The 12,666-nt window shown below is 44.6% G+C and overlaps 10 non-coding genes across 10 annotated transcripts; all 10 read right to left on the bottom strand.

The window, feature by feature from the left end:
- Window positions 1-672: 672 nt before the first annotated feature.
- Window positions 673-863, bottom strand: LOC141244292 (U2 spliceosomal RNA). The gene has a single exon (XR_012308227.1). It is a non-coding gene; the product is annotated as a U2 spliceosomal RNA (small nuclear RNA).
- Window positions 864-1,978: 1,115 nt separating this feature from the next.
- On the bottom strand, window positions 1,979-2,169 carry LOC141244293 (U2 spliceosomal RNA). Its single transcript, XR_012308228.1, has one exon. It is a non-coding gene; the product is annotated as a U2 spliceosomal RNA (small nuclear RNA).
- Window positions 2,170-3,287: 1,118 nt separating this feature from the next.
- Window positions 3,288-3,478, bottom strand: LOC141244130 (U2 spliceosomal RNA). The gene has a single exon (XR_012308097.1). It is a non-coding gene; the product is annotated as a U2 spliceosomal RNA (small nuclear RNA).
- Window positions 3,479-4,593: 1,115 nt separating this feature from the next.
- LOC141244131 (U2 spliceosomal RNA) lies at window positions 4,594-4,784 on the bottom strand. The gene has a single exon (XR_012308098.1). It is a non-coding gene; the product is annotated as a U2 spliceosomal RNA (small nuclear RNA).
- A 1,115-nt stretch (window positions 4,785-5,899) lies between these two features.
- Window positions 5,900-6,091, bottom strand: LOC141244203 (U2 spliceosomal RNA). Its single transcript, XR_012308164.1, has one exon. It is a non-coding gene; the product is annotated as a U2 spliceosomal RNA (small nuclear RNA).
- A 1,113-nt stretch (window positions 6,092-7,204) lies between these two features.
- Window positions 7,205-7,395, bottom strand: LOC141244204 (U2 spliceosomal RNA). The gene has a single exon (XR_012308165.1). It is a non-coding gene; the product is annotated as a U2 spliceosomal RNA (small nuclear RNA).
- A 1,115-nt stretch (window positions 7,396-8,510) lies between these two features.
- On the bottom strand, window positions 8,511-8,701 carry LOC141244133 (U2 spliceosomal RNA). Its single transcript, XR_012308099.1, has one exon. It is a non-coding gene; the product is annotated as a U2 spliceosomal RNA (small nuclear RNA).
- Window positions 8,702-9,813: 1,112 nt separating this feature from the next.
- On the bottom strand, window positions 9,814-10,004 carry LOC141244134 (U2 spliceosomal RNA). Its single transcript, XR_012308100.1, has one exon. It is a non-coding gene; the product is annotated as a U2 spliceosomal RNA (small nuclear RNA).
- A 1,115-nt stretch (window positions 10,005-11,119) lies between these two features.
- On the bottom strand, window positions 11,120-11,310 carry LOC141244135 (U2 spliceosomal RNA). Its single transcript, XR_012308101.1, has one exon. It is a non-coding gene; the product is annotated as a U2 spliceosomal RNA (small nuclear RNA).
- A 1,115-nt stretch (window positions 11,311-12,425) lies between these two features.
- On the bottom strand, window positions 12,426-12,616 carry LOC141244137 (U2 spliceosomal RNA). Its single transcript, XR_012308103.1, has one exon. It is a non-coding gene; the product is annotated as a U2 spliceosomal RNA (small nuclear RNA).
- Window positions 12,617-12,666: the final 50 nt, after the last annotated feature.

Below are 12,666 nucleotides of genomic sequence, written 5' to 3' on the forward strand. Positions count from 1 at the left end.
CATCTACTGCAGGCAGGATACCTGGCTGGCTGAATGTCGCTGAGAAGCTCACAGAGACCACCATAAGCAACAGTTTAACAGAATGCCACAGACTAATCAACCAAACTTTTTGGGTTGGGTTCTCTTTTATAGTCTGCAGGCATTAAATGAAAGAAGTCAGTGTTCCAGCAGAAGGAGACAACGTTTCAGAAAAGGCATTGTAGCAAACCAAAAAAGAAATTTTAAGCGCAGCAGAGTAACCAGCGCACATACCTGTTAGCTCAGGTGAGTTTAAAAGGCTGCTGTTGATAACAAGGGCATTTGCTAAATAGATGGTGTGTGTGCAACAATATACTGAAAGGTCAATTATATTGTGCAGCTTATCTCACCACCTGTAGTTATTTAGGTGAAAGCTCCAAAATGCTTGCCTAATATGTCTGTTTATCCAAAAGGAAGTAAAAAGGGAGAGCTAGAAAGATAGCATTGCATCACATTACATGGCAATGCAATGCACAGTTGCTGAAGTTGAACCAAAATGAGCTTGTAATCTGGCTTCTGCAACTTTGAACATGAAAAATCCAATGAGGAGAAGAAAAGCAAAGCCAAAGAGTCCATCCCAAAATCCGACAAACAAGCAAAATGAACAAAAAACATTGAATTCAATTCTTTCTGATTTTAGAAACTGCATTAAAGAAGGGGTGCACCGGTCCTGGAGATACTGCAATACCAGGTCAATGCGTGGAGTGGACAGAGCAAGCTCTTTTTCCATCTCCCTGTTCTAAAAATCCATTTAATATATGGTCCCCAGATAGGGGACGTATCAGATATTAAACTGATAAGAACAGATACTACACTTGATCTTAGCCAAAAGGCCGAGAAGCGATAACCAGAATTGGTTTCAAACTACGGAGCCACCCAAGGATCCTGAAAAGTCCATTTGTGGAGATGAGCTCCTGGACTCCTGTTAAGAAGACATGTTGTCAACCTCTAGATCCCTTACATGCCTGCACTTTTCGGCTTGCTGCTGCTGCAATCCACGCGTTTTAGATCTGCATAACTCCACCTCTTTAAACACAGCACCTTCACCCCCTGCTGTTTCCACCCGCCTCAACACCGTTGGAAGGGAGGAGAACCAATTAAGGCGGGGGGTGGGGTGGAACGAGCAGCTGTCTACCCTTAGCAGGAGGGCTCCTGATTACATACCTCTCCTGCTGCTGCTGCTGCTGGCTGTCCAGCAGCAGACTGAAGGTGGCTGCTGCTGTGCACAGGTATATAAAGGCTCAGAGCCTATTATGACACGCGCAGCCAGCGTTCCATTGCCACATTCCATCTACTGCAGGCAGGATACCTGGCTGGCTGAATGTCGCTGAGAAGCTCACAGAGACCGCCATAAGCAACAGTTTAACAGAATGCCACAGACTAATCAACCAAACTTTTTGGGTTGGGTTCTCTTTTATAGTCTGCAGGCATTAAATGAAAGAAGTCAGTGTTCCAGCAGAAGGAGACAACGTTTCAGAAAAGGCATTGTAGCAAACCAAAAAAGAAATTTTAAGCGCAGCAGAGTAACCAGCGCACATACCTGTTAGCTCAGGTGAGTTTAAAAGGCTGCTGTTGATAACAAGGGCATTTGCTAAATAGATGGTGTGTGTGCAACAATATACTGAAAGGTCAATTATATTGTGCAGCTTATCTCACCACCTGTAGTTATTTAGGTGAAAGCTCCAAAATGCTTGCCTAATATGTCTGTTTATCCAAAAGGAAGTAAAAAGGGAGAGCTAGAAAGATAGCATTGCATCACATTACATGGCAATGCAATGCACAGTTGCTGAAGTTGAACCAAAATGAGCTTGTAATCTGGCTTCTGCAACTTTGAACATGAAAAATCCAATGAGGAGAAGAAAAGCAAAGCCAAAGAGTCCATCCCAAAATCCGACAAACAAGCAAAATGAACAAAAAACATTGAATTCAATTCTTTCTGATTTTAGAAACTGCATTAAAGAAGGGGTGCACCGGTCCTGGAGATACTGCAATACCAGGTCAATGCGTGGAGTGGACAGAGCAAGCTCTTTTTCCATCTCCCTGTTCTAAAAATCCATTTAATATATGGTCCCCAGATAGGGGACGTATCAGATATTAAACTGATAAGAACAGATACTACACTTGATCTTAGCCAAAAGGCCGAGAAGCGATAACCAGAATTGGTTTCAAACTACGGAGCCACCCAAGGATCCTGAAAAGTCCATTTGTGGAGATGAGCTCCTGGACTCCCGTTAAGAAGACATGTTGTCAACCTCTAGATCCCTTACATGCCTGCACTTTTCGGCTTGCTGCTGCTGCAATCCACGCGTTTTAGATCTGCATAACTCCACCTCTTTAAACACAGCACCTTCACCCCCTGCTGTTCCCACCCGCCTCAACACCGTTGGAAGGGAGGAGAACCAATTAAGGCGGGGGGTGGGGTGGAACGAGCAGCTGTCTACCCTTAGCAGGAGGGCTCCTGATTACATACCTCTCCTGCTGCTGCTGCTGCTGCTGGCTGTCCAGCAGCAGACTGAAGGTGGCTGCTGCTGTGCACAGGTATATAAAGGCTCAGAGCCTATTATGACACGCGCAGCCAGCGTTCCATTGCCACATTCCATCTACTGCAGGCAGGATACCTGGCTGGCTGAATGTCGCTGAGAAGCTCACAGAGACCGCCATAAGCAACAGTTTAACAGAATGCCACAGACTAATCAACCAAACTTTTTGGGTTGGGTTCTCTTTTATAGTCTGCAGGCATTAAATGAAAGAAGTCAGTGTTCCAGCAGAAGGAGACAACGTTTCAGAAAAGGCATTGTAGCAAACCAAAAAAGAAATTTTAAGCGCAGCAGAGTAACCAGCGCACATACCTGTTAGCTCAGGTGAGTTTAAAAGGCTGCTGTTGATAACAAGGGCATTTGCTAAATAGATGGTGTGTGTGCAACAATATACTGAAAGGTCAATTATATTGTGCAGCTTATCTCACCACCTGTAGTTATTTAGGTGAAAGCTCCAAAATGCTTGCCTAATATGCCTGTTTATCCAAAAGGAAGTAAAAAGGGAGAGCTAGAAAGATAGCATTGCATCACATTACATGGCAATGCAATGCACAGTTGCTGAAGTTGAACCAAAATGAGCTTGTAATCTGGCTTCTGCAACTTTGAACATGAAAAATCCAATGAGGAGAAGAAAAGCAAAGCCAAAGAGTCCATCCCAAAATCCGACAAACAAGCAAAATGAACAAAAAACATTGAATTCAATTCTTTCTGATTTTAGAAACTGCATTAAAGAAGGGGTGCACCGGTCCTGGAGATACTGCAATACCAGGTCAATGCGTGGAGTGGACAGAGCAAGCTCTTTTTCCATCTCCCTGTTCTAAAAATCCATTTAATATATGGTCCCCAGATAGGGGACGTATCAGATATTAAACTGATAAGAACAGATACTACACTTGATCTTAGCCAAAAGGCCGAGAAGCGATAACCAGAATTGGTTTCAAACTACGGAGCCACCCAAGGATCCTGAAAAGTCCATTTGTGGAGATGAGCTCCTGGACTCCCGTTAAGAAGACATGTTGTCAACCTCTAGATCCCTTACATGCCTGCAATTTTCGGCTTGCTGCTGCTGCAATCCACGCGTTTTAGATCTGCATAACTCCACCTCTTTAAACACAGCACCTTCACCCCCTGCTGTTCCCACCCGCCTCAGCACCGTTGGAAGGGAGGAGAACCAATTAAGGCGGGGGGTGGGGTGGAACGAGCAGCTGTCTACCCTTAGCAGGAGGGCTCCTGATTACATACCTCTCCTGCTGCTGCTGCTGCTGGCTGTCCAGCAGCAGACTGAAGGTGGCTGCTGCTGTGCACAGGTATATAAAGGCTCAGAGCCTATTATGACACGCGCAGCCAGCGTTCCATTGCCACATTCCATCTACTGCAGGCAGGATACCTGGCTGGCTGAATGTCGCTGAGAAGCTCACAGAGACCGCCATAAGCAACAGTTTAACAGAATGCCACAGACTAATCAACCAAACTTTTTGGGTTGGGTTCTCTTTTATAGTCTGCAGGCATTAAATGAAAGAAGTCAGTGTTCCAGCAGAAGGAGACAACGTTTCAGAAAAGGCATTGTAGCAAACCAAAAAAGAAATTTTAAGCGCAGCAGAGTAACCAGCGCACATACCTGTTAGCTCAGGTGAGTTTAAAAGGCTGCTGTTGATAACAAGGGCATTTGCTAAATAGATGGTGTGTGTGCAACAATATACTGAAAGGTCAATTATATTGTGCAGCTTATCTCACCACCTGTAGTTATTTAGGTGAAAGCTCCAAAATGCTTGCCTAATATGTCTGTTTATCCAAAAGGAAGTAAAAAGGGAGAGCTAGAAAGATAGCATTGCATCACATTACATGGCAATGCAATGCACAGTTGCTGAAGTTGAACCAAAATGAGCTTGTAATCTGGCTTCTGCAACTTTGAACATGAAAAATCCAATGAGGAGAAGAAAAGCAAAGCCAAAGAGTCCATCCCAAAATCCGACAAACAAGCAAAATGAACAAAAAACATTGAATTCAATTCTTTCTGATTTTAGAAACTGCATTAAAGAAGGGGTGCACCGGTCCTGGAGATACTGCAATACCAGGTCAATGCGTGGAGTGGACAGAGCAAGCTCTTTTTCCATCTCCCTGTTCTAAAAATCCATTTAATATATGGTCCCCAGATAGGGGACGTATCAGATATTAAACTGATAAGAACAGATACTACACTTGATCTTAGCCAAAAGGCCGAGAAGCGATAACCAGAATTGGTTTCAAACTACGGAGCCACCCAAGGATCCTGAAAAGTCCATTTATGGAGATGAGCTCCTGGACTCCCGTTAAGAAGACATGTTGTCAACCTCTAGATCCCTTACATGCCTGCACTTTTCGGCTTGCTGCTGCTGCAATCCACGCGTTTTAGATCTGCATAACTCCACCTCTTTAAACACAGCACCTTCACCCCCTGCTGTTCCCACCCACCTCAACACCGTTGGAAGGGAGGAGAACCAATTAAGGTTGGGGGTGGGGTGGAACGAGCAGCTGTCTACACTTAGCAGGAGGGCTCCTGATTACATACCTCTCCTGCTGCTGCTGCTGCTGGCTGTCCAGCAGCAGACTGAAGGTGGCTGCTGCTGTGCACAGGTATATAAAGGCTCAGAGCCTATTATGACACGCGCAGCCAGCGTTCCATTGCCACATTCCATCTACTGCAGGCAGGATACCTGGCTGGCTGAATGTCGCTGAGAAGCTCACAGAGACCGCCATAAGCAACAGTTTAACAGAATGCCACAGACTAATCAACCAAACTTTTTGGGTTGGGTTCTCTTTTATAGTCTGCAGGCATTAAATGAAAGAAGTCAGTGTTCCAGCAGAAGGAGACAACGTTTCAGAAAAGGCATTGTAGCAAACCAAAAAAGAAATTTTAAGCGCAGCAGAGTAACCAGCGCACATACCTGTTAGCTCAGGTGAGTTTAAAAGGCTGCTGTTGATAACAAGGGCATTTGCTAAATAGATGGTGTGTGTGCAACAATATACTGAAAGGTCAATTATATTGTGCAGCTTATCTCACCACCTGTAGTTATTTAGGTGAAAGCTCCAAAATGCTTGCCTAATATGTCTGTTTATCCAAAAGGAAGTAAAAAGGGAGAGCTAGAAAGATAGCATTGCATCACATTACATGGCAATGCAATGCACAGTTGCTGAAGTTGAACCAAAATGAGCTTGTAATCTGGCTTCTGCAACTTTGAACATGAAAAATCCAATGAGGAGAAGAAAAGCAAAGCCAAAGAGTCCATCCCAAAATCCGACAAACAAGCAAAATGAACAAAAAACATTGAATTCAATTCTTTCTGATTTTAGAAACTGCATTAAAGAAGGGGTGCACCGGTCCTGGAGATACTGCAATACCAGGTCAATGCGTGGAGTGGACAGAGCAAGCTCTTTTTCCATCTCCCTGTTCTAAAAATCCATTTAATATATGGTCCCCAGATAGGGGACGTATCAGATATTAAACTGATAAGAACAGATACTACACTTGATCTTAGCCAAAAGGCCGAGAGCGATAACCAGAATTGGTTTCAAACTACGGAGCCACCCAAGGATCCTGAAAAGTCCATTTGTGGAGATGAGCTCCTGGACTCCCGTTAAGAAGACATGTTGTCAACCTCTAGATCCCTTACATGCCTGCACTTTTCGGCTTGCTGCTGCTGCAATCCACGCGTTTTAGATCTGCATAACTCCACCTCTTTAAACACAGCACCTTCACCCCCTGCTGTTCCCACCCGCCTCAACACCGTTGGAAGGGAGGAGAACCAATTAAGGCGGGGGGTGGGGTGGAACGAGCAGCTGTCTACCCTTAGCAGGAGGGCTCCTGATTACATACCTCTCCTGCTGCTGCTGCTGCTGGCTGTCCAGCAGCAGACTGAAGGTGGCTGCTGCTGTGCACAGGTATATAAAGGCTCAGAGCCTATTATGACACGCGCAGCCAGCGTTCCATTGCCACATTCCATCTACTGCAGGCAGGAAACCTGGCTGGCTGAATGTCGCTGAGAAGCTCACAGAGACCGCCATAAGCAACAGTTTAACAGAATGCCACAGACTAATCAACCAAACTTTTTGGGTTGGGTTCTCTTTTATAGTCTGCAGGCATTAAATGAAAGAAGTCAGTGTTCCAGCAGAAGGAGACAACGTTTCAGAAAAGGCATTGTAGCAAACCAAAAAAGAAATTTTAAGCGCAGCAGAGTAACCAGCGCACATACCTGTTAGCTCAGGTGAGTTTAAAAGGCTGCTGTTGATAACAAGGGCATTTGCTAAATAGATGGTGTGTGTGCAACAATATACTGAAAGGTCAATTATATTGTGCAGCTTATCTCACCACCTGTAGTTATTTAGGTGAAAGCTCCAAAATGCTTGCCTAATATGTCTGTTTATCCAAAAGGAAGTAAAAAGGGAGAGCTAGAAAGATAGCATTGCATCACATTACATGGCAATGCAATGCACAGTTGCTGAAGTTGAACCAAAATGAGCTTGTAATCTGGCTTCTGCAACTTTGAACATGAAAAATCCAATGAGGAGAAGAAAAGCAAAGCCAAAGAGTCCATCCCAAAATCCGACAAACAAGCAAAATGAACAAAAAACATTGAATTCAATTCTTTCTGATTTTAGAAACTGCATTAAAGAAGGGGTGCACCGGTCCTGGAGATACTGCAATACCAGGTCAATGCGTGGAGTGGACAGAGCAAGCTCTTTTTCCATCTCCCTGTTCTAAAAATCCATTTAATATATGGTCCCCAGATAGGGGACGTATCAGATATTAAACTGATAAGAACAGATACTACACTTGATCTTAGCCAAAAGGGCGAGAAGCGATAACCAGAATTGGTTTCAAACTACGGAGCCACCCAAGGATCCTGAAAAGTCCATTTGTGGAGATGAGCTCCTGGACTCCCGTTAAGAAGACATGTTGTCAACCTCTAGATCCCTTACATGCCTGCACTTTTCGGCTTGCTGCTGCTGCAATCCACGCGTTTTAGATCTGCATAACTCCACCTCTTTAAACACAGCACCTTCACCCCCTGCTGTTCCCACCCGCCTCAACACCGTTGGAAGGGAGGAGAACCAATTAAGGCGGGGGGTGGGGTGGAACGAGCAGCTGTCTACCCTTAGCAGGAGGGCTCCTGATTACATACCTCTCCTGCTGCTGCTGCTGCTGGCTGTCCAGCAGCAGACTGAAGGTGGCTGCTGCTGTGCACAGGTATATAAAGGCTCAGAGCCTATTATGACACGCGCAGCCAGCGTTCCATTGCCACATTCCATCTACTGCAGGCAGGATACCTGGCTGGCTGAATGTCGCTGAAAAGCTCACAGAGACCGCCATAAGCAACAGTTTAACAGAATGCCACAGACTAATCAACCAAACTTTTTGGGTTGGGTTCTCTTTTATAGTCTGCAGGCATTAAATGAAAGAAGTCAGTGTTCCAGCAGAAGGAGACAACGTTTCAGAAAAGGCATTGTAGCAAACCAAAAAAGAAATTTTAAGCGCAGCAGAGTAACCAGCGCACATACCTGTTAGCTCAGGTGAGTTTAAAAGGCTGCTGTTGATAACAAGGGCATTTGCTAAATAGATGGTGTGTGTGCAACAATATACTGAAAGGTCAATTATATTGTGCAGCTTATCTCACCACCTGTAGTTATTTAGGTGAAAGCTCCAAAATGCTTGCCTAATATGTCTGTTTATCCAAAAGGAAGTAAAAAGGGAGAGCTAAAGAGATAGCATTGCATCACATTACATGGCAATGCAATGCACAGTTGCTGAAGTTGAACCAAAATGAGCTTGTAATCTGGCTTCTGCAACTTTGAACATGAAAAATCCAATGAGGAGAAGAAAAGCAAAGCCAAAGAGTCCATCCCAAAATCCGACAAACAAGCAAAATGAACAAAAAACATTGAATTCAATTCTTTCTGATTTTAGAAACTGCATTAAAGAAGGGGTGCACCGGTCCTGGAGATACTGCAATACCAGGTCAATGCGTGGAGTGGACAGAGCAAGCTCTTTTTCCATCTCCCTGTTCTAAAAATCCATTTAATATATGGTCCCCAGATAGGGGACGTATCAGATATTAAACTGATAAGAACAGATACTACACTTGATCTTAGCCAAAAGGCCGAGAAGCGATAACCAGAATTGGTTTCAAACTACGGAGCCACCCAAGGATCCTGAAAAGTCCATTTGTGGAGATGAGCTCCTGGACTCCCGTTAAGAAGACATGTTGTCAACCTCTAGATCCCTTACATGCCTGCACTTTTCGGCTTGCTGCTGCTGCAATCCACGCGTTTTAGATCTGCATAACTCCACCTCTTTAAACACAGCACCTTCACCCCCTGCTGTTCCCACCCGCCTCAACACCGTTGGAAGGGAGGAGAACCAATTAAGGCGGGGGGTGGGGTGGAACGAGCAGCTGTCTACCCTTAGCAGGAGGGCTCCTGATTACATACCTCTCCTGCTGCTGCTGCTGGCTGTCCAGCAGCAGACTGAAGGTGGCTGCTGCTGTGCACAGGTATATAAAGGCTCAGAGCCTATTATGACACGCGCAGCCAGCGTTCCATTGCCACATTCCATCTACTGCAGGCAGGATACCTGGCTGGCTGAATGTCGCTGAGAAGCTCACAGAGACCGCCATAAGCAACAGTTTAACAGAATGCCACAGACTAATCAACCAAACTTTTTGGGTTGGGTTCTCTTTTATAGTCTGCAGGCATTAAATGAAAGAAGTCAGTGTTCCAGCAGAAGGAGACAACGTTTCAGAAAAGGCATTGTAGCAAACCAAAAAAGAAATTTTAAGCGCAGCAGAGTAACCAGCGCACATACCTGTTAGCTCAGGTGAGTTTAAAAGGCTGCTGTTGATAACAAGGGCATTTGCTAAATAGATGGTGTGTGTGCAACAATATACTGAAAGGTCAATTATATTGTGCAGCTTATCTCACCACCTGTAGTTATTTAGGTGAAAGCTCCAAAATGCTTGCCTAATATGTCTGTTTATCCAAAAGGAAGTAAAAAGGGAGAGCTAGAAAGATAGCATTGCATCACATTACATGGCAATGCAATGCACAGTTGCTGAAGTTGAACCAAAATGAGCTTGTAATCTGGCTTCTGCAACTTTGAACATGAAAAATCCAATGAGGAGAAGAAAAGCAAAGCCAAAGAGTCCATCCCAAAATCCGACAAACAAGCAAAATGAACAAAAAACATTGAATTCAATTCTTTCTGATTTTAGAAACTGCATTAAAGAAGGGGTGCACCGGTCCTGGAGATACTGCAATACCAGGTCAATGCGTGGAGTGGACAGAGCAAGCTCTTTTTCCATCTCCCTGTTCTAAAAATCCATTTAATATATGGTCCCCAGATAGGGGACGTATCAGATATTAAACTGATAAGAACAGATACTACACTTGATCTTAGCCAAAAGGCCGAGAAGCGATAACCAGAATTGGTTTCAAACTACGGAGCCACCCAAGGATCCTGAAAAGTCCATTTGTGGAGATGAGCTCCTGGACTCCCATTAAGAAGACATGTTGTCAACCTCTAGATCCCTTACATGCCTGCACTTTTCGGCTTGCTGCTGCTGCAATCCACGCGTTTTAGATCTGCATAACTCCACCTCTTTAAACACAGCACCTTCACCCCCTGCTGTTCCCACCCGCCTCAACACCGTTGGAAGGGAGGAGAACCAATTAAGGCGGGGGGTGGGGTGGAACGAGCAGCTGTCTACCCTTAGCAGGAGGGCTCCTGATTACATACCTCTCCTGCTGCTGCTGCTGCTGGCTGTCCAGCAGCAGACTGAAGGTGGCTGCTGCTGTGCACAGGTATATAAAGGCTCAGAGCCTATTATGACACGCGCAGCCAGCGTTCCATTGCCACATTCCATCTACTGCAGGCAGGATACCTGGCTGGCTGAATGTCGCTGAGAAGCTCACAGAGACCGCCATAAGCAACAGTTTAACAGAATGCCACAGACTAATCAACCAAACTTTTTGGGTTGGGTTCTCTTTTATAGTCTGCAGGCATTAAATGAAAGAAGTCAGTGTTCCAGCAGAAGGAGACAACGTTTCAGAAAAGGCATTGTAGCAAACCAAAAAAGAAATTTTAAGCGCAGCAGAGTAACCAGCGCACATACCTGTTAGCTCAGGTGAGTTTAAAAGGCTGCTGTTGATAACAAGGGCATTTGCTAAATAGATGGTGTGTGTGCAACAATATACTGAAAGGTCAATTATATTGTGCAGCTTATCTCACCACCTGTAGTTATTTAGGTGAAAGCTCCAAAATGCTTGCCTAATATGTCTGTTTATCCAAAAGGAAGTAAAAAGGGAGAGCTAGAAAGATAGCATTGCATCACATTACATGGCAATGCAATGCACAGTTGCTGAAGTTGAACCAAAATGAGCTTGTAATCTGGCTTCTGCAACTTTGAACATGAAAAATCCAATGAGGAGAAGAAAAGCAAAGCCAAAGAGTCCATCCCAAAATCCGACAAACAAGCAAAATGAACAAAAAACATTGAATTCAATTCTTTCTGATTTTAGAAACTGCATTAAAGAAGGGGTGCACCGGTCCTGGAGATACTGCAATACCAGGTCAATGCGTGGAGTGGACAGAGCAAGCTCTTTTTCCATCTCCCTGTTCTAAAAATCCATTTAATATATGGTCCCCAGATAGGGGACGTATCAGATATTAAACTGATAAGAACAGATACTACACTTGATCTTAGCCAAAAGGCCGAGAAGCGATAACCAGAATTGGTTTCAAACTACGGAGCCACCCAAGGATCCTGAAAAGTCCATTTGTGGAGATGAGCTCCTGGACTCCCGTTAAGAAGACATGTTGTCAACCTCTAGATCCCTTACATGCCTGCACTTTTCGGCTTGCTGCTGCTGCAATCCACGCGTTTTAGATCTGCATAACTCCACCTCTTTAAACACAGCACCTTCACCCCCTGCTGTTCCCACCCGCCTCAACACCGTTGGAAGGGAGGAGAACCAATTAAGGCGGGGGGTGGGGTGGAACGAGCAGCTGTCTACCCTTAGCAGGAGGGCTCCTGATTACATACCTCTCCTGCTGCTGCTGCTGCTGGCTGTCCAGCAGCAGACTGAAGGTGGCTGCTGCTGTGCACAGGTATATAAAGGCTCAGAGCCTATTATGACACGCGCAGCCAGCGTTCCATTGCCACATTCCATCTACTGCAGGCAGGATACCTGGCTGGCTGAATGTCGCTGAGAAGCTCACAGAGACCGCCATAAGCAACAGTTTAACAGAATGCCACAGACTAATCAACCAAACTTTTTGGGTTGGGTTCTCTTTTATAGTCTGCAGGCATTAAATGAAAGAAGTCAGTGTTCCAGCAGAAGGAGACAACGTTTCAGAAAAGGCATTGTAGCAAACCAAAAAAGAAATTTTAAGCGCAGCAGAGTAACCAGCGCACATACCTGTTAGCTCAGGTCAGTTTAAAAGGCTGCTGTTGATAACAAGGGCATTTGCTAAATAGATGGTGTGTGTGCAACAATATACTGAAAGGTCAATTATATTGTGCAGCTTATCTCACCACCTGTAGTTATTTAGGTGAAAGCTCCAAAATGCTTGCCTAATATGTCTGTTTATCCAAAAGGAAGTAAAAAGGGAGAGCTAGAAAGATAGCATTGCATCACATTACATGGCAATGCAATGCACAGTTGCTGAAGTTGAACCAAAATGAGCTTGTAATCTGGCTTCTGCAACTTTGAACATGAAAAATCCAATGAGGAGAAGAAAAGCAAAGCCAAAGAGTCCATCCCAAAATCCGACAAACAAGCAAAATGAACAAAAAACATTGAATTCAATTCTTTCTGATTTTAGAAACTGCATTAAAGAAGGGGTGCACCGGTCCTGGAGATACTGCAATACCAGGTCAATGCGTGGAGTGGACAGAGCAAGCTCTTTTTCCATCTCCCTGTTCTAAAAATCCATTTAATATATGGTCCCCAGATAGGGGACGTATCAGATATTAAACTGATAAGAACAGATACTACACTTGATCTTAGCCAAAAGGCCGAGAAGCGATAACCAGAATTGGTTTCAAACTACGGAGCCACCCAAGGATCCTGAAAAGTC

The sequence above is a fragment of the Phyllobates terribilis genome, unplaced genomic scaffold, assembly GCF_046119375.1.
Source record: "Phyllobates terribilis strain yellow unplaced genomic scaffold, ASM4611937v1 Scaffold_1512__1_contigs__length_269417, whole genome shotgun sequence".
NCBI lineage: Eukaryota > Metazoa > Chordata > Amphibia > Anura > Dendrobatidae > Phyllobates > Phyllobates terribilis.